The following is a 22,458-nucleotide window of genomic DNA, read 5'->3' as shown; positions in this document are numbered from 1 at the left end:
AGGTCATATTTAGAATTGTATCCATGTCTTAAAGAATTTAGATTGGTTTTGGAAAGTGAACCTTTTCTAAAAAGTCAATATTCAATTGTTTAAGATGGAATAGTCCTAATATTTTAAAACTGCTTTGTTTCTTGTACATAATTGGCTAATAAATTAAGCGCAGTAACTATGTAAAACTAAAATATTTGTTATCAGCGGTTACGCCGCTAGAGGCCTCTAGGGGCACTTGAGAGTTGGGAGGAGGGTGGGTGGAAGCCTCCTTCCCCCCCCCCCCACCCCCCCAACCCACCCACTTTCAATTTTAGTTTTAATAGAAAAAATAATTAATTTGATTGTGGGGGGGATATTCTCCCCAAAATAGATGAAAATCTTCCAATGCCCTATGAGAAGCTACCCTATAAAGGAGACTCATATAGGTTAAGTGGTTAGCGAGAACCTTACACAGACACACACAAATCCTTCTACTTTATTGTTAGGATTTGTATATCTTGCTTTTTCTAGATAACATTTCTTTTAAAGATAAGCTTAATTGGTTGTTTTCATCCTTGTTTAAAAAACATTTAAAATGAAAACATCATCTATTAAATTTATATTATCAATCAATTTTGATTGAATCTGAAATAGGCGTTCGATGTCTATATTTCCTTATTTTGAAAAAGCGATGCTTTTCCAAAATTGGGCCTTCTCAGATGTCCTTGAATTATAGCCACAATTTAACGTGAATTTTTATGTAAACGAGATGAAAAAATTCGCAAAAGCGAAGCTCTGAAATCTGAAGGGTAAGAGAAACAAACATAAAGATTTAAAAAGCAAAATATTAGTCTAAAAGTATACCTAATACTCAACCTAATCGAATTCAATAAAAGTACCCAACGCTAATGAGCCAACGAATAATAAAACTTTATTATAAAACTTTGGGGACTAGGATAGCAAATAGCCTAATGTCACTCTCTCCTTATGAAATTCACTCCTCTAAATTTGGATATCTAATAATTATTTCTGTATTAATAGTTTCACTATTTTTCAGGACAAAAAATCCATCAAATAAAGCTAAGAATAAAAACAAGCATGACAACCAGGGTTCGGAAGCCGCGCCTCAGCCGCGCATAAGCCTCAGTTTTAAACCTGCTTGTGAGCAGAAAAAGAAATTTTTGAAAGAAGGATTGTCTACTAAAGAGACAGTTTTATACATCCAGCTAAATTTTATAGTGATAAAATGACGATTTCACTGAGGCTTACACGCGGCTTACGCGCGGCTTCCGATCCCTGATGACAACATTTATTAGAAGTGAAACACAAAACGACAAAGAAATTTAAATAGCATTTCTTAAAATCAAGAAACCAATCTAACGTATTTTTTTCATATTTATATTTTGTTGCATGACTGTTACAAAGCAAATTACGTACTGGATGATTGTTGGGGAATCATCACTACAAAAAATTATTTTGAATAACAGCTTAGAAAATAGTATTCACCCCATAGCGTTACAGATTGACTGACGTACTAACTGACGGATTGACTGACGATCTGACAGACAAAGTGAATTATAGAGTAAACTACTTTAAGAAACTACATTTTATACGGAATACAATGTTTCAAACAATAACCACTACAAAATATATATAGCATCCGTGGGCAAAGCAGGTAGAAAAGTAGTCTAAAACCATCCAAGAGCTTTAATCTAAAATGAAATAGCCTAAAACGAGACTGTGCAACCTATTTTTCCTTAAAAAGGAGAACTCAATCGGTTCAGCAGTTATTGAAATCTTAATCTTTAGACTACAAAACCTTACTACTTTACATAAGGATAAAATCGGCGGCATTAGCTGCTGATGGCGTCTGGCGACTTTTAAAATTAAATTTTTCTATTATCAAAGAATAGATTTTTTTTTTTTGATATTACACTAGATTATCATCTTTATCCCATTCACATTCCCTTGAAGAACGAACTGACCATTAAATGACAAGGTAAATAGCAACCTAAATTAACGATAATTTTTCCCCTGTCATAATATTCACGTATATTCTACATTCATCTAGCTAAGAAATACATACATATATTTATGACTTAAATTTTATAACATAACAATCTTGTGTTCTAATAAATTCTATTACTTTCATTGATAACAATAACGGCACGCGAGACTATTAAAAGATTTGTCTGCGCGTGTGTATGTGTCGGGTGTGTGTGTGTGCATGCATTCGGGGAGGGAGGGGACATTAGGCTGTTTATTACACTAGTCCCCAAAGTTTTATTATAACTATTTCTTTTTCGTGGGCTTAACAACTTTAGGGGATTTATTGAATTCTGATTGGTTGTTTCATCAAGTTGAGTGTCATAACGTTTCAACCACTAATATACAGACAGGGGTAATTTTGTGTATCAGCATTGGGGATGTACATTAATTTATCGGCTACAGTCTTATCCATTTAGATCCCTGGGATGCATAGTATATATAGTCTTGACTAGGCAAATTGACAGATTATCATTCTCTGGAATTTCAGGGGTAATTATTTTCTATCCACAAAACATTTTGCTTTTAATGCTTACTCATTTTTTTTTATATAATCAAAGTAGAATTCTTTTAAATTAATCTTTTATAATACAAAGTAGAACGATGTCTGTCCGTCTTCTGTCCGTCTGTCTGTCCGTCTGAAGCTTAAGATCTCAGTAACCACTGAACCGATTTGGCTCTACTCTTCAGGGAATATACCTACTGGTCCTGTGATGGTTTTAAGCTATTTTCTTGGGGGGTGGGACACCCCCAACCCCCCCCCAAAAATGAAAATACCCCTCCCCAAAAAATTTTTTTTTTTACTTTTTCTTTTAAAATCTAAAATACGAAAAATTAAGTTGATCAAACCTCTTAGGGCAAAGCCCCTAGAGGCTAGGGGCGAAGCCGCTAGTATTATATAAAGTAGTAAGTTTTTTTGTCTGGTCCTAATAGGCTTTTCTTTTCAGGGAAGTTCTATAAATGTCTCAATATGGTTTTAGGTTATTTTCCTGACATCCACTATCCTTTTCTTTCTCTCTCTCTCTCTCTTTCCACTTTTTTCTCTCTCCTCTAAAGGCTAGGAGCGAAGCAACTATTAGATATATATAACACATTATTTATATTAATATAAATTGATATGCTATAATACGAGTAGCAATATCAAATGTCCTTTTTAAAAGATGAAAATATGAAATAGATATAACATACTCACCATATCCCGATAAATATATAGTCATTGCATTCACCTAGTAGAGTGTAGCTTTGACAGTTCTCCTACTACTACTTTCCGATCATTACCGACAGAAGGACAGACAATAAATCTACTGCATAGATGTATAACCAAACAACTACCTAGATCCCGCTGTTGAGGATTGTTTTCGTTTGCTAGCAAATTGCTTTCTGCTCTTTTGTGGCGACCTGGCTGTGTTAGTATTCCCAACGCTATTAATTAATTTCCAGTTGTTTTCTCCCTACCCCTCTATTGATTTACTCTAATTAATAGGAAAGACGCAAACACTTACAGAGTAGCTTTGTTGAGAATAAATGTTAATAATTTTATAATGTCAATATTTATCCCTTAAAAATTTGGTTATGATGTTGTGGACTGTTCATAGGTATGGCTTCAATTATAGTCTAGAGCTTGATTTATTAATCCAAATTATGGCTTTCTGAGATATTTTCCCCCCTTCCCTTTTCATTCTACCCTTTGTTGTTCTTACAATTAAACAAATATTCGTATCATTAAAATAGCAAGATGTTTGTGTGTCAATAAAGGTCTCCGAATCCTCTCCAAAAAGCTTCATTTTGGTGCTGGGTAAGTATTAGGTTACTTGAGGTGAGGGCGAGGTTAATAGCAGAAAATTTCTTATGTAGTTTGAAATAATTTGAGGGCAAGGATTGCTTTATATGTATTTAGGCTTATAAATATAAAATTCACAATTATCAAATTAACAAAATATCACAATTGCACTAAAGTTGTTAAGCCAACGAATAAGAAAACGTTATTATAAAACTTTTGGGGACCAGTGTAATAAACAACCCATTATCCCCTCTCTCTATGTTCGCTGGTAGTTGATAAGCTTAATTTTTAAATATTTGCAATATCGTATTATATTGTTTTAGGTGGACTCTAATTTAGGATACCCTTGTCTTGGTATGTGGCCTGACTGCTTAGGATGCTTGGATGCTTATTAGGGAGGAAGAGGTCATTGGTTATATTTATTACACTAGTCCCCAAAGTTTTATATTTATCGTTTTTTCGTTGGCTCAACAACTTTAGGGACTTTACTGAATTTTGATTGGTTAGTTCTTAATGTTGAGTGCCCAATTGTAATTTACAGAAGAGGTAATTTTGTGTATCATCGTTGGGGATTTACACCAATTTATGGGTCATTGTCTTATCCCTTTAGATAATGGATGCAGGGGTAAAGAGATAGAGCAATTGACGATGCTTTAAAAGTTCCCAAATTCTTATTGTTAAAATAATGAAAATAAACATTTCAGGGATCTAAAGTAAGACAATGGTTAATAAATTGATGTACATCCTCAATAATGATACACAAATTTGCTCTCTCTCTCCCTTGGAACATTAAGAGGAAAAGGGGGTTGTAGATTAATTTAAACAACATTGTCCTCTCCCTCCCTGTTAGCTGTTATTTAGCATCTCTTATTAATTTTGTCAAACATTTTCATACATTATTATTTAGGGAGTAAGGGAGAGAACAATGGGTTATTAATTCAATTTTAGAGTTCTAACTCAATATCTTCAAAACCAGATATATCTGGAAAATTCAAAAAAATTAGATATAGCAATCTTTATTAGATTTGTATAGTAAGAAATTATTAAACACTGAAAGAAAAGTATTTACCATTAGGTTATCCTGTCTTATTTTCCTGTGAATAGTCTGTAATTTATCATAAAAGGTATGACCTTAGTACTGGCAGTTTCTTAAAAAATAATACCATAATTTGGATTTATTTTCATACTTTACAAGGGGTTGATTAGAATGGATAGTTACAGAAGTATCACAGTAGAATTTCTGGTTTATCCCACCCATTCTCAGAAGAAAGCTATTTTGTTTAAAAACCAAAATAAATTTATTTTGAATTTTTTTTCAAATAGTCTGCTAGTATTTGTATTGGTTAGTTCAGTAAGAGTCAGTCGTCTGCTTTGGGAATAATTGTTTTAGCGGCATTCTTTGCGCTGGTACCCAGAGTCTTTGAAATTTGCCAAAATTATAAAAGTTGCATGTGTTCTGGTACCCAAATTCCAAGACTGTCAGAAATATGAATTTTAGATCCATTGTCCCCTCCCTTCCTCCCTGATTATTATTACTATTAGTTATCAGGGATCTAAAGGTATAAGCAAATGACCGATAAATTGATCTACATCCCCAATGATGTTACACAAAATTACCCCTTCTGTTACAATTATCTGATGATACTCATCTAAATGACTAAAAAAACAAATTCCAAAAAAAGTCCCCAAGGTTGTTAAGCCAACGAAAAAGACGTTATTATTAGATTTAATAGAATATCGTAATGAAAAGCCCAATGTGCCCTCCCTTCTTGATTAGTTATACATACATATTTACCTAAACAAGGACAGTTAACTCCATCAGTAGCATATTAACAAACAAGAAAAGTTATTAATGAATTTTTATTCTTTATCTAGTTAGCCATCAAGGACGTCCAAGCTTTTTTGAGGGGGTTATAATCAGGTTTTTCAAAAGTTTAAGGGAGTTGATCTAATGTATTTTTCAATTTTGAGAGTAAAATGAGGAGTATCAAAGCTTAGGTAGGGTAAACATCCCATTTTACCCCACCCCCCCCCTTGATTAATCTTGAGTAATCTGAATTGTTGTCTAAAAGTTAAAAATCCAGTTTGTATTCGATAAGACAATTTTAACATGCCTAAAATAACATAGGTGCTATCCATTACGAACGGACGGACACTGAGATACAGAACTAGTAAAAGCAAAGTTTTGCTTTTTAGAAATATATCATCTCTTTAATCAAACCATTTGAAGATTATTCTTTTTGATTAATCAAGATCAATAGTCTTTATCTTTCTCTCTCCTTCTCTCTCTCTCTCTCTCTCTCTCTCTCGCTATCGCTCTCGCTCTCTCTCTTTCTATCTCTTTTTCTGTGTCAATTTTGATTTTCCAACTCATGATTTTATCATTTGTATTGAATATTTATTGTATCACCAACAGAGAGAAGTGTTGTCCTACAAAAATGTTATAAAATAAATATATTATTTTATCAGGGTTCCAAAGGGATAAGACAATGGCCTATAATTTGATGTAAATCCCCAAAATTACTCCCTCTTTAGATTATAATAAGTGGTTGAACCAACAAATCAAAAATCAATAAAAGTCCTCTAAGTTGTTAAGCCATCAAATAAATAATGATTATTATAAAACTTTGAGGACTTGTGTATTAAACATCCCAATATTCCTTGCTTTCTAATTAAAAATGATAACTATTCCTTGTACTATTTGAGGTTACGTTTTCTTAGACTCAAACTATTTAATTTTTAAAATGATAAATGGGGAATTTCCCTCCAAGTGTCTTGTCGAACACAGAACCCCATCAACCCCTTATTTTAAAGTAATTTGAAACTAAGGAAGAGTATATTTTGTATATAACTTTAGGTAGGTTATATTAGTATTCTGAGCTGGATCTTTAAAAGCGTAGCCGTTGCCGTAGTCGTGGTCAGAGTTACAGCCACCAACCTAATAGCGATCTTTAAATCATATTAACCACGCGTTGCTGTGGCCACACAAAAAAAATGCGATCTTTAAATCATATTGGCAACGCGTGGTCGTAGTCGTAGCGTGGTTAACCACGCTAAAAGTGACCACAGTCCGTTAGTGTGGCTAAAGCGTTGCTAAAGCCACAGCCATGACTACGGCCACGGCTACAGCCACGCCAACGGCTACACATTTAAAGATTCAGCTCTGGATATCCTCACAGGGTCGAGGCACCGGAGGTATAGGCTCCTTAAAGTAAGAGCCCCCCGCAAGGGTTAGACATAGAGGAAAAAATTCACAGGTTTAGTTAAGACATCGGTAAAGGTTTCATTAATACCCCTTTTCAATCCCCTGTATCAGATGAAATACAATTTATATTAAGCGCTAAAAAATCCGCCAGAACGTAAAAATACCTCAAGAAAAAAGAAGCATAAATCAGCCATCTTTAGCTTTGATCAATTCATTCTGATGTAGTTAAAGTTCTTTTTTATCCATCCAAGCCATAAAGAATACAGATCTAGATTAAGCACTCTAAAAGCATAACTGAATTATTTTATTGTATTATTTTATTGTCTTCTTTTGATCCATTTCTTTTTGCTAGTGTGCTTTAGTTGATTTGGTAACGGTTTTACAAGTACTGATTATCAAAAGTATGAAAAAAAGCAACTAACAAACGTACAACTACAAACCTCAATTCCAAAATAGCTTTTCTGGTAAAATTTTATGAAGATTTCAACGGTACATAAGACAACATCTTTTATGTCATCGGTTACATTTTATTTTAAATATTATATTTTTAATCTTTATTCTATGATATTTGCGTTCGTTGAGATGAATGAAAAGCCCTGATTGTAAGATAGACAAGTTAAAATTGTCCTTTCGAATTTAAACTTTCTTTAAAGATTTTCAATGCAATTTATGTATTTAATTAATTTCATGGCATATAGTACTTATTGAATATTATTATGTAAATGTCAAATCGAAACAAAATTATTTTAAGCTTTGATGATACTTTAAACAAAAAATAATCGTCCTATTTATTCAATGATGATAATTATTATTAGACATACTGCTATTAGAAATGTAATTAAATGACTACAACTCAAAAAATAATTTGTTAATTTGATAAGAAAAGAATAACATATTTCATGTTTTTAATTCTATTTCGTAATACATAGGGTAATATAAAGTATTATTAGTCTTCGGTTAATTTTATTAAGCTGCGCTTTTTTGTATGTTATCATCCTTGTTTAACCGGCCTGTACATACTACAAATACATATATACAGAAGCTATAATTATTTGTTTGTTGGTTGTCAAACAACTTTCTTTAGGTTTGTCCATTAATCTTCTATAACATTTATACCAGAAATAAAGGCATAGCTAATGTGTCAAAAATTGATATTATTATTATAAAATGTGACAAAGGAAAATGCGCTCGCAGAGACAACAAACTCGAGCACACAAATGTCGCACTATCGGAGGTAAATTTAGAGGAAATGTCATCTTATTTTTATTCAACGGAGTAAGGTTTAAGAGGCATAAGGATTTTCACAAAGAGCACGACGAATGACTCAAGGAACGCTCCCTTTCCGATACACCCAATATAACCTAACCTAATTCTAAACTAAGATAGTACAATATAAACTTTATGCTTTATGTCCATTGGTATGTTATTCACTGTGGGCTAGAATTGAATCAAGACAAAAGTAAGTGCCGAGCCCTGGGACCTATGTAGGGTGAAAATAGACATAAATCCATGATGATTCCAGGTAGAGACAAAATATTTCAGCGGGGTCTTTTGGTTTTTTTTCAATTTAAAGTTCTGAATAAAAATTGAAAAAAAATATGAAAATCTTTAATAAAAAACAAACAGAAAATAGTTTTTAATATTTGTTTTTACTGAAAGATACAAACAACTTATATACATATTATAAGCCTTAAAAAATTCATAATTTTCAAATTTAGATCTTCAATATAAAGATTTTTAGAAAAAACCTAACAACAAATTCTAACATATTTCTGATTAATATAGCAATAAAACGTCTTTTGTAAAATCTTTATCATCAAAAATAAATAGCACTTACTAAAGACTTTTTTTCATTTAATCTTATACTTTTTGCATTAATTAACATTAAAGATTGAATTTTTTAAAAAGAAAGGTTGCGTGATTTTTTATTCATAATTTATTGCCCAATTTTGAGATTCAGACAAAAAACCATACTGCTTTATATCATGTGATACTCTACTAGCAGCGGCTATGCATCTAGAGGCATATAGGGGCCCTTGGGTTGGGGGGAAGTCGAACCCCTCTTACAATTACAGTTTTTTTAAAGAAAAAGTTTAAAATATTTATTTTGGAGAGTTAATTCTCTTGGGATGGTGATGGTACCCTTCCTCAAAATAGTTATAAACCTTACCAGGACATATGAGAAGCTACCATGTAAAGGAGAACCATATCGTCTCAGTGGTTAGTGAGATCCCTTGGTGCACAAAGACTCAAATAGAACCTGTTACTTTATTATAAAGATACATATATATCCAGAAACTCTACAATCAGAGTATGTCTGTTTGTTCATCCGTCTGTATAAAAACAATACAGAATATATTTATTTGGTACTAGCGGCTACGCCCCTAGAGGCCTTTAGGGGCACTTGAGAGGGGAAGAAGTGGTTGAATTCTACAATAAGATTTTTATTTTAGGCTTAAAAAGAAAAAATTATTTTTTGTGTGTGTAATGGGGTCCTTTTTTAGGGGATGATTTCCTCTAGGATGGTGGAGGTATCTTCCCAAAAAAGTTATAAACCTTCCAAGGACAAATGAGAAGCTACATAAAGAAAAAGAACCATTGATCATTGTTAATTACTATTCAGGGATCTAAAGTGATAAGACAATGACCGCTAAATTGATTTACATTCCCAAATATGATACATGGATAACCCTTCTTTATGTTTCAGTTAATGGTTGAAATGTTGGGCACTTAATTTAATAATCCAACCAAACAAAAATCGCAACAAGTCCCCTAAGTAGTTAAGCCAACGAATAACAAATTGCTATATTAAACTATAGGGACTAGTCTAATAAACAGCCCATTGTCCCATCTTGCTCTGATTAATATATCTTTGCATCTGTACTCAAAACTTCTCAGGACCATGAAAAGCTGGAACCAAAAGGAGAACTACATCAGTTAACCGGTTATAAAGAATCTTCAGTACCGACAGACACCCACACACATATACACACAAACAGACAGACACAGAAACAGTTACTTTTATATAAGGATTAATAGACACTAAACTACTCCTTTATATGTTGATCCTATTATCAGTCTAAAAGATAAAGAAGAACCAAATTGGTCCAGCGGTTAGCAAGAACTTTAGGCACAGACAGAAAAAATAACACATGGACATCCTATCTTTTGTATACAGGGATATAACTTTTAAACAATAGCAAAATTTTTTTTAGATTTCTCTCCCTGCTTTAAAGCACTATTTATTTTACAAAATATATTGATGTCTGTTTGTCCATCTTTCTGACGCTTAAGAACTGATATGGTTCTTTTTTTTACTTTACTATGTAGCTTCTCATTGGTCCTTGGAAGATTTTAACTTCTTTTGGGATGGTACCTCTACCTCCCTAAGAGAAATCGCCCCTTAAAAAAGGACCCCACAACAAATAAAAAAATTTTTCTTTTTAAGCCTAAAATAAAAATCTAATTGTAGAATTCAACCACTTTTTCACCTCTTAAGTGCCCCTAAAGGCCTCTAAAGTTGTAGCCGCTAGTACCAAATAAATATATTCTGTATTGTTTTTATACAGACGGATGAACAAACAGACATACTCTGATTGTAGAGTTTCTCTGTATATATGTATCTTTATAATAAAGTAACAGGTTCTATGTGAGTCTTTGTGCACCAAGGGATCTCTCTAACCACTGAAACGATATGGTTCTCCTTTACATGGTAGCTTCTTATATGTCCTGGTAAGGTTTATAACTATTTTGGGGAAGGGTACCATCACCATCCCAAGAGAATTAACTCTCCAAAATAAATATTTTAAACTTTTTCTTTAAAAAAACTGTAATTGTAAGGGGGGTTCGACTTCCCCCCAATCCAAGGGCCCTTATATGCCTCTAGAGGCATAGCCGCTGCTAGTAGAGTATCACATGATATAAAGCAGTATGGTTTTTTGTCTGAATCTCAAAATTGGGCAATAAATTATGAATAAAAAATCACGCAACCTTTCTTTTTAAAAAATTCAATCTTTAATGTTAATTAATGCAAAAAGTATAAGATTAAATGAAAAAAAGTCTTTAGTAAGTGCTATTTATTTTTGATGATAAAGATTTTACAAAAGACGTTTTATTGCTATATTGATCAGAAATATGTTAGAATTTGTTGTTAGGTTTTTTCTAAAAATCTTTATATTGAAGATCTAAATTTGAAAATTATGAATTTTTTAAGGCTTATAATATGTATATAAGTTGTTTGTATCTTTCAGTAAAAAAAAATATTAAAAACTATTTTCTGTTTGTTTTTTATTAAAGATTTTCATATTTTTTTCAATTTTTATTCAGAACTTAAAATTGAAAAAAATCCAAAAGACCCCGCTGAAATATTTTGTCTCTACCTGGAATCATCATGGATTTATGTCTATTTTCACCCTACATAGGTCCCAGGGCTCGGCACTTACTTTTGTCTTGATTCAATTGTAGCCCACAGTGTATTGTTCGTCCAAAAAAAGCACTAATTATTCCTTTTCGTGGATTTTTAAAAGTAAATGTTTTCTTTAATTTTCTAATTCCTGTATTCGTGTAGATTTACAAAGATGTTTGTACTGATTAAAAGATAACTTGTAACAGAAAGTAAAAATGTTTTTACTACATTTCAAACATAAACAAAACTTTTTACAACAATAGGTGCTCACTCAAGTGCCTGTTGAACCCTAACCCTGCAGGGTTACCTGTACCTTCTATAACCTAACCTAACCTAAATTATTAGATAAACAATCTAAAACTACCCCTCCTGCCTTATTCTTAACATCTATTCAACATCTAAGGCTTTGACAGTATATGGAAAAGATAATCCCAATCCTTAGACTAAAGTAACAGGATGTTTGTCTGTTTGTTTGTCTGTACCGAAGGATCTCGCTAACCGCTGAACCAATCGGGTTCTCTTTAACAGGGTAAATTTGTATGGCTTCTGGAAAAGTTAACAACTATTTTGGGGGAGGGTACAACCCCCTCCCAAGAGAAATCACAAAAAAATAAAATTTTAAAAAATATATGGGAGACTTCAACGTAACATAAAGAGGTATTGTAACATAAAGAAGCAACGTAGAAACTTTTACAAACAAAAACATCTAAAGTGCCACTAGAGGCCTCTAGGGACGTAGCCGCTAGTATTAAATAAAGAGTGCATAAAAAGCTAACATCTTTTGGCATATGTCTTTTTATAGAGACACACTTTAGATTACCTACGACATCCAAGCTACATGTGTTTAAGGTATTTAATGTTCCAAAAAGATCTTCCTTCATCTCTTTTGCCGCAGAAATTTATTTGGGACTTACTGACTTTTTTATCTATGTATGTAGAGTTGCTTCGCTACATGTGTAAAATTTTAGTTCTATAATAAAACAAGTTGTTATTAAATGTTTTGTATCTTTCCAAATCGGAGGCGGTGTATTGTAAAAGAGACAAAAACAGAGTCGGTATTTTTAGCAGCGCAGCTTCTTTATAATTTCAATGAATACAAAGTCGCATAAGTGAAATATCACTATCAATCAGAGAGGGAGGGTACATTGAGCTGTTTTTTTATCCTAGTCCCCAAAGTTTTGTATTAATGTTTTTTCACATTTGCACAAGAACTTTGGGGACGTTTATTTAGTTTTGATTGGTTGGTTCATTAGGTTGAGTGTCCAAACGTTTCAACAAATACACATACGTTAATTTTAGGTATCATCATTGGGGATCTATATTAATTTATCGGCCATTAACTTATCTCTTTAGATCCCTGACTAGCCAAAAATTATGGAAAGGTTTAGGTCCCGAAGTGTTCAATCTAAATCGTTTATAACAAAAATTTCATTAGAGTTTAGGGCGCATATTCATTTAAGTAAAAAGTCTTTTAAATGCTTTGTCATTTAATGACGTAATCGTTCTTGTTATAACATAAGACGCTAGGTAGGACCAAATCATGAAATAATTTGTTTTCTCTTTTTCTTATTTCTATTTTGTATACAAATAATTTAGATCAGGTCACTTCAGGTAATAAATGTAGTAATTCTAGATGCCTAATCAATATATATGACTAATAAGACCATAGTGTAGGAACAGTCCGGACAAAGAACGTGTACACATTTTGGTACAAAACGGCAGACATTTTAAAGATATTTTATCGTCCAAAAGTTTTTTTTATTATTGGAATGAACAATCATATGTGACTAAATATGAACAAAAAATTTCGTCTGCTATAAATACCTTTTAAGTTTGACGGATTTTTGTATCCTATAGCCCATCTAGGGTAATAAAATTATTTTTTAGGTATTCATCTATTTTCTTTTCTTTTTATATTCACCTGTTATTTGACATTTTTAACAAGAACAAATACGTCCATTTATAAATAACAAAGAACTTGTATGTATGTGTATTCTGAATACTTCTGTTTATGCCTAAAAAGTTTTTGTGAACGGCAGGACCGAATTGTTAAAACTTTTTAGGGAAGCTAAGTATTGGTTCTAGATTCTTATCTTGTTATAGACTTATCTATTAGTAGGTAAGAAATTTCTGTAGGTTAGGGAGGGGGGGGGGAGGTTATAGCCCTCTCCAACATTTTGAAAAAAAAATAGCAAAGATGATGGTCTTAAATATTTTAAAAATCCTTGTTTTAAAACCTCTTTCTGTCCTACCATAAAAAAGTATTTCAATCCTTTTCAAAATAAAATTACTAGGTAACACAAAAAGTCAAAATTGAAAGGTATAAAAACACCATTTTCAGTTTCATGTTTCTCTTTTACACCTTATATCATGAGTCTCAATATATTTGATTTTCATTTTTGTTTTAGTGCTTTTCACAGTGGATTAGATTAGGGAAAACTGTACAAAATCTTACTGTTTTCAAAACCACCAAATATTTTATATTTTCACATATAATATTTTAAAAGATTACACAACATTTTACATCCTATAAACTTTATTTTTTATTTGTCTTGTTATTTTGAACCATACTATCGGCTATGCCCCTAGAGGCATCTAGCGGAACATACTACTACTTAAAATGATGAAGAAAAATAATTGAGAATTTTTTGAACAATTAAACAATGGATATATTATTAATTGGATCTTATGCCAGATTTTCATGTTCTCTAATAAAGTGAAACTTGCAGCAGGCTAAATTAAAGCTACCCTTTTACCCCATTCCTCTATCTTTGACTGGATGATCGAACTGACTAATAACGAATATCATGTTAGCAACCTGCATTTAAGAAACTGTCATAATATCCACGTATATTCTACATCCATAACCTTTTCATATATTTGTACATTAGCAATATAAATTGTATTATTTATAGTAATCCAATCTTTTTATTTTTCAAACTTTTTGGTCAATTGTAAATTTTACAGAGTGAGTTTAAACGACTTTGAAGGATGTATTACATATGGTTTTCAACAACAAATCAATACTAGCAAAACACATTTAAACTTTTATATAAAGTGTTCAAAGTCAGGGATCTAAAGGGATAACACAATGGCTGATAAATTGATGTAAATCCCCAATGATGATAAAAGAATGGATAACAATTGGTGGTTGACACGTTTGGACACTAAAATAAATGATGAAACCAATTAAAATTCAATAAAAGTCCCCAAGGTTTTAAAGCCAGCAACAAAAAAAGTTATTATAAGGCTTTGGGGACTAGTGTAATAAACAGCCCAATTTCCCCTCCCTCCCAGGTTCAAATTTGTATTTGTTACTTTTGTCACAAATTTTGCTTTTAATATATAGCTATGAAAAAGCCCACACCACCCCCAAATGTTGTTTTAAAGCAGGCTTGACTCTAGTTGAAGTAATTACAGACTCCTCACATCTACCCATCTCACTCAGTAGGGTAAATATACTATGATGGAATGTATGGGAATAAAAAATATATTTTCTGAATCAATAATCATGTTTTGTAAATGATTTACTTTAGTTCCCTTTTCTATAAGAAGCACAGCCAATTAAAAAAAGACAAAACTTTTAACAAGTTAGAGCCCAAGCACTACCTTGTAATAACAAGTGTATATTGTCTGTCTGTCTGTCTGTGTGTTTGTACCGAAAGATCATGCTGAAACGAAATGGCTCTCCTTTTTCATAGATGCATTTTTAATGTCCCTGAAAAGGTGTTCCAGTATGACTTCGAAACCGATTATTATCCGCTGGATTAGAACCAGTTCTCAGCAATACTGAAAAATCACGTTTTCATAAATATTAAAATTAAAATCCTAAAATTAATGCCAGTTTCTTTAGCTCGAGCCTTCGATGCGATAAATAACTATTACATATTTAGGAGAACCTCCATCTACCAAAAAGAAAAAAGTTTAACAAAAATAGCAACACTAATATTAATAACTTTGTAAGAATTTTCAAGCATTTAAATATAATGCGCTGTAAGTATTCTGCTCCGCATTTACCAATGCCTTGTTATTTACCTCACTTTCCCTAGCGCGGTGATTTTGAGCTAAGATAATATTTTAAAAGACGTCAACGGTCAAAGTAAATAAATGTTTGGAAAGCTGTGAGAAAAATTATCTTTTTTGGAAGCGTAGCGTTCTTTTTAATAGACCACCGTCGTTAATGTGTTTTGATACCACAGAAAAGAGTCATTTATCAATATTAAAAACTTCACTATATGGCTTAAAAAACTGGTATTAATTTAATGATTTTTATATCCATAATCTAGGAAAACTATAATACGATGCTATACATTATTTTTCATTATGGCTGTGAACTAGTTTTGTTAGCCCCAAGTGGCCGAAAGCCCGGGCTCATAAAAATGCTATTAATTTTATGATTTTTATTTCAATATTTTTGAAAAATTGTCTGTAATACGATGCTATGCATTATTTTTCAATATGGTTGAGAACAAGTTCTAATCCAGCTGATATTAATCGGTTTTAAAGCCATACTGAAAAACATAATTCAATATTAGAATAAAATTTTGTCGTGAGCGTAGCAACTTTTTAGCTTTTCATGGATGTAGATCTTGAATACCTTGACTTGTGATTTATAAATTGTATTTTTGTCTTTTTAACTTTGCTTTTATGTATGTTTTTCATCCCTGTTTTTACTAAATATACACCTAAAAAAAACTTCCTTCCCCTTTCTTAGAAAATTACAGCCCCTGTGATTGTTTTTTAATATATTTTACTTTTAACACAAAATGTTTTGTCTTTTTTTTAAAATCTGAACTCAACCTGGGAAAATAATTATATTTTCCTCATAAAAGCGAAGCCTATCTTCAATTTGGGTGTTTTTTCTCTGCAAAATTCATTCTTTTTATATAGAGGCCTCTAGTGGCACTTTAGATGTTTTTATTTGTTAAAGTCTCTACGTTACTTCTTTATGTTACGATAATTCTCTTTATTTACGTTGAAGTCTCCCATATATTTTTAAAATTTTCGATTTTTTGTCATTTTTCTTGGTAGGGTGGTGGTACCCTCCCCCAAAATAGTTAAAAATCTTCCCGGGACATATGAGAATCTACCCTGTTAAGGAGAACCCGATCGGTTCAGCGGTTAGCGAGATCCTTCGGTACAGACACACAGATACACAGACACACAAACGAACAGACAAACATCATGTTACTTTAGTAAAAGGATTTGTCATTCAAAAAATGCAATCATCAATTCTTTTATATGAAGTAGGATTTTTTATCTGTTGCTTAAGATATTAATAACTATGCTAAAGTAATTGGGTTCTTCATTTTAAAAAGCTTCACATAGGTCCTGGGATGGTTTTTGGCTATTTCATTTTAGATTCTAGTATTGATATGGTTTTAGGCTATTTTTCTGCACATCCTTTCACTTTTAAGATCAAATAAATGAAAATGATATAATAAAACTAATTAAAGAGAAGCTTGCTACTGAAATTCTCTACAAAATAACCAAGCTTTATCCTTTTGAATATTTATATTTTGTTGGTTAATTGTCTAATTCGTAAAATAATGTAATATTTGCAGCACTTTTCTTTCAGGCCCATGATCCTTGTTTTTCTCATCTATTTTATTTTTGAATGTGCTTGTAGCGTGGCTACTCTAGATATAAGTTCTTTCATATGTATGTTTGCTTTCGTTTAAAGTGTCTTGTGGAACACTGAACGCCCTCTTTGAGCTTTCCATAAAAAATCATTATTTTTTATCATTTCTCATATATATTGTTGCTGGTGCTATTTAAGATATATTTATCCTTGTTAAAAGCGAAGCTTTTCTATAATTAGGGTCGGTCCGTCCGTACGTCCGTCCGTCCGTCCGTAACGGATAGCTTTTCTTCGCTAATTTGGGCATGTTAGAATTGTCCTATTGATTTCAAACTTTGCATGGTGATTCCTGTAGTAGTTAGGTACGATTTAGAAAGCGTAGCAACTCTATAATCATTACCAGAATGTCCGTTCGTTCATTTTAAACACAATGATTTTTTTACTTTTTTAACAACAAATTTTTAATAATCCGATTGATCTGATTTTTGGTATACTGATTCCTGGGACAACAAAGTACAATATTATAAGCGAAGCAAATCAAGTCCTAAAAATGTAAGTATGTCCATAAACATTATTCTGTATCAAGCAGTTTTTCAACAATTTTACTTACATTTTGCTTCGACATTTATACATTTATATTCTGATTATTCAGTTTTGACACTATACAAGTGTTAGTGTCTGTTTGTCCTACCGTTTCAGAGCTTCGCTTTTATGGATGTTGTCATCCTTGTTTCTTAAGAATTGTCTACTGGTCACTCAATTGTTTTTTTTTCTTCAACTGCCATCCAGTAATTACAGCAAACTTTAGCCTGACATATTTATGGCTTAATAAATTATTATTTCTAATGGTCCTACTTTTTATTATTTGCTAAATGGGCATTGCTATTTTTTATGGTCTCAATTAGTATTGTAGACGTTAATTTATTAAAACTATTTTTCGTTATTAAGTACAAGTGATTTCGACCTTTTTATTTTGATTTTTTTAGGGGGGAGGGAGGGATGTATACTTTCCTCTAGGACTATTTACTAAGTATGGTGATGGGGTTAACCCAACCTCCCACAGATAATATTTTTTTTAATTTGCCAAAGACTAATATGTAGGTTACCTCAAAATGATAACCCATTAATTCACCAGCAGTGTTCACTGTTTATATTACAAAGTTATAGCCATCTACAAAAAAAATGCAGATATCTTATGGAAATAGAAAATGGACGATAGAATTATGATAATTTATACAAGGATGGCAGCATCCATAAGTAGCGAAGCTCAAAATTTAAGGATCTTATAGACAGCTGTTCGCGGATATTAAAAAACATAATAGGTATCATTTTCATTTAATTTTTCGCGGAAAGACGTTTTTAACATGATTCTATACATGATTGTTCATTATGGCTGATTTCCGATTTCGAAGCCATACTGGAAAAGCTAGACAAGCTAGAAACTATGGATGAAGCTGATATTTTATCAAAAGGTGTTAGATAGAAAATAACTCAAAGAAAATATGTAAATATTTTCTACTGTTAAAATTTTAAAAAATTCAAATTGCAACCAAAAATATCCAACCGCTAAAATTGTTTTTCACTCCCACCAAAAAAACCTACATTCCCCAACTGCCCATAACCTGTAATTTAAAATTATATGGCTAAAAACAGGGATGAAAACGTCCATTTTATAAGATTGTGGAAATGGTAGACATATAATTTACAATTATTTGATAATTAATCTTTAGCTGTTATCGATATCAACCTTAGTACTAATGACATCCTTATAATAAAGTAACAGGATGTTTGTGTGTTTGTCTGTGTGTATGTTTGTACCGAAGGATCTCGCTAACCGCTGAACCGATCGACTTCTCCTTAACAGGGTAGCTTCTCATAGGTCCCGGAAAGGTTTATAACTATTTTCTTGGGGGGTGGGACACCCCCAACCCCCCAAAAAAATGAAAAATCCCCCCCCCAAAAAAAAGTTTTTTAATTTTTTTTAACTAAAATTAAAAATGAGGGGGGGGAGACACCCCCCCGAAAAAAAATTCTCCCCCTCCCCAAATTTTCTTTTACTTTTTCTTTTAAAATCTAAAATAAGAAATTGAATTATTAAATTTGAATCTCTCCTCCTCAAGTGCCCCTAGAGGCCTCTAGGGGCGTAGCCGCTAGTTATCAATATAGCGTTACATTGTAGGGATAGGTTTCTAGAAGTAAAGCATAATAGTCAAATAGTCAATCATGAAAATTTCATATAAAACTATAATAGAAGGTTTATAATCTGAATAAAAGAATAACTAATTCAAAATCAAGAGTTTTCCTTTCTAATACTTTTTTTACAAGTAACTTTTTTTAGTGGCGTGCACAGAAATTTATCCGGGATGTGTAAAGAGGGGGGAGGGTGGTAGGTCTACCCAATTTCTTAATCTAAGGGTGTGTCGACCCTCCTAACACTCCCCTTCCGCATGCTTATGTGTTCATTATATCAAAATTGGCTTACATATAAATGACTCATTGATAGAAAAACATATTTTTTTATATAGAGAATAAAGTTATTTTTAGTGCCTTTAAAGAAAAGGGGATAAATTTTAAAGCTTTTGGCCGGTGTATCCCAAATTACGTCATATTAGAATAGAGCACAATTCTAAAATAACATCATTCGGGATGTTTCGTCCGAAATTTTTTTCAGGCACTAAAACGAGCTTCATCGAAACTCTATGCTTTATAGAACGTCTGTTGCGTGTTTAAAAAACTGTACAGGTGAAAATTAAAAGCCTCTGCCATGATGTGTATAACTAGGAATGTGGAATTTGCAAAATTTTATTCTTGGCGTCCCTTATTAGTAGCGTAGCTACTCTTGAGCTATTTGTGATGTACGTACGTTCAACTGACCGTCAGTCAGTAAGTTATCATAGAGAAAAATCACTGTACTACTACTGTATTATATTTCACTGTTCTGATTCAATATAAAAATTTTATATTTAAGGAAGGATGGCTTCGAAACCCATAATAGAATTGAACTGGTTCTTAGCCATACTGAAAAATCATGCATAGCATAAATTTTCTAGGAATAATAAAATAAAAATCATAAAATAAATATCAGTTTTATTCTTATGATTTTTATTATGATATCCGCGGAAAGCTGTCATGATAAGATACGTTAGATAACTATTTTTGTATGTGATGCACCTCTTGTGGATGATTTTACCCTTGTTAAATAAATATTTACTTAAAATAATTTCTTACGAGACAGCTACTCTATAATTTATGAATAGTTTTAAATTTATATTTTAAATTTATTTTTTGCAATCTATTTTCATAAGATTAAGTGTTCTGTATAATTAATTTAAAATAAATAGTAAATATCCGATCGTCTTTCGATAGAAGAAATTTCAAACCTGTTACATTTTGCTTGTCAGAGACACATTCTTTTGGTCCTAGGCAGGTTTCAATCTGTATAGTTAATCTGAAACCGGTTTAAAACCTCATATACTATTATAAATCTAAGACAGTTTTTTATCTAAAGCTCATGATTTCAGTAACTACTAAAATTATTTTCCTTTTTGCGAATATTTACATAGCTCCTGTAAAATTTAGGCTAATTCAATTCTAGATTAATGCCTTAAGGTGGTTTTAGGCTATTTTTTCTGCCCCATGTTTACCCCATCGAATGCAAAGCCCTTAGTTGACCAAATTTAAGAATGTGAGTCTGTAAGATTGTCCTATAAGATCTCTGAAATAACCGAAACGTTACAATTGTGCTAATAGTAAAAGTTTTAGCGTGATATGAGCTAATTTTAAATGATATAAGTTTTACTCCTGTGCAATGTTATCTTTCTTGTTAGCTTTCTTTAGACTGTCAAGATAATTACCTAGTGGCATTATTATCACTTAATTGCTAGAAAACAAAGTTAATTATAGAGTTACTACGCTACTTCAATCTTAATTTTTAACCGTCTTCAAACAAATATCAGACTCTACAAATTTTCCAAAACGACAATAGATCCATCCCTATTAAAGGGGCTTCCTCTACCACATCTCCTCTCATCTCTTCTTTTTATGACGTCCCGCGGCTCATAATTCGAACACTTTTTAGAGTCTCAGCAAATATTCTAGATGTTAGAATCGTCCTTTTGATTTTAAGTCGATAATTGATAATCGATATATAATTATTTGGATATTGCATCAGATTTTCGCCTAATTCAATAAAAGGTATTTCCAGCTGGCTTATATGACAATAACCCCATCCTTATTCCATCCTCTCCCTTCTTACTGGAGGAACGTACTTACCAATAAACAAGGACTATAACAGCAACATAATTCCCCCTGTCAAAATATCCAGGTATATTATTTCCATTCTAAATGCCAAAAAAGTCACTTTAACTTTTTAAAAAATATAGATGTAGTCTTGTAGATAATGATAGAACAATGGTAATATTATGATTTTGAAATTATTATTCCTATGGCAAAGTTTAAAGTCTCCTAAAGTTTGAAGTCTTAAAAGTTATTTAAACATATAAAAACCACGTAGGGCCTTAGAAACATTAAAAATATGCCCTAACCCATGCAGGATCATTATCAGTTTAGCTATGCCTATCAATCTGCATCGATTAGTGGAAGGGGCTATTTACATTTTTCCTACGAAACTGCCAATCAAAAGTCTGTAAAATTATACATACATACATATATGGTGTTTATGTTATCCTGTAGACATTTTAAAATAGCAAATAATTTTTTTTCTTCAAATTTACCTACTTCGGAAAATAACCTTAAATTACAAAATTTAAATCTTCAAAACATAAAAATAGGCCCACTATTCTTATCTTCGGGATAAGGATATACCCTTCCCTTGAGAAAATAGCTTAAATCCATTATTTTCAAGTATAAATCTAATATGAAACGCACAGTCTAATCAATTAAATGGTTACCGAGATCTTAACGAACGGGCAGAAATTGTTCTGCTTTGGAATTTAGATTTGTCACATAAGAATAAAACCTGTAACATTAAAGACTTTTCTGCAAAGCTTTAAAGATATTTTAATAAAAAAGAAAATACAGATTAATAAAATCACTACGAATAATTATCAATTTTATTAAACTAACATCCCCGTAAACTTTTTTAGGGAAAGGATATCACTAACCACTGAACCAATATGGTTCTCCTTAACAGAAAAGCTTTTTATAGGTCTTAGGAAAGTTTATAACTATGTTGGGGGAGGGTTTCTACACCCCCCCCCCCCCTCCAGAGAAATCACCACTATAAAAAAATTACCTTTCACACAAAAAAATCTTTATTTTTTTTAAACATTAAATTAAAAATTTCGAGAGTCATCTCCCCCCTACTTTAAATTCTAGGGGCGCAACCTCTTGTAGTTTTATATGGAGCGAAAAGTTTTATGCTGTTTCATAAATTGGCTGTATAATTTTCTAACTCATATGTATAATAATTCCATGTACATAACAATTAAGAAATTCTTATAAATGGTAAC

Source organism: Acartia tonsa, chromosome 10 (genome assembly GCF_053477335.1).
Source record: "Acartia tonsa isolate MP-2025a chromosome 10, ASM5347733v1, whole genome shotgun sequence".
In the NCBI taxonomy this organism is placed as follows: domain Eukaryota; kingdom Metazoa; phylum Arthropoda; class Copepoda; order Calanoida; family Acartiidae; genus Acartia; species Acartia tonsa.
Note: the sequence above shows the minus strand (reverse complement) of the source record.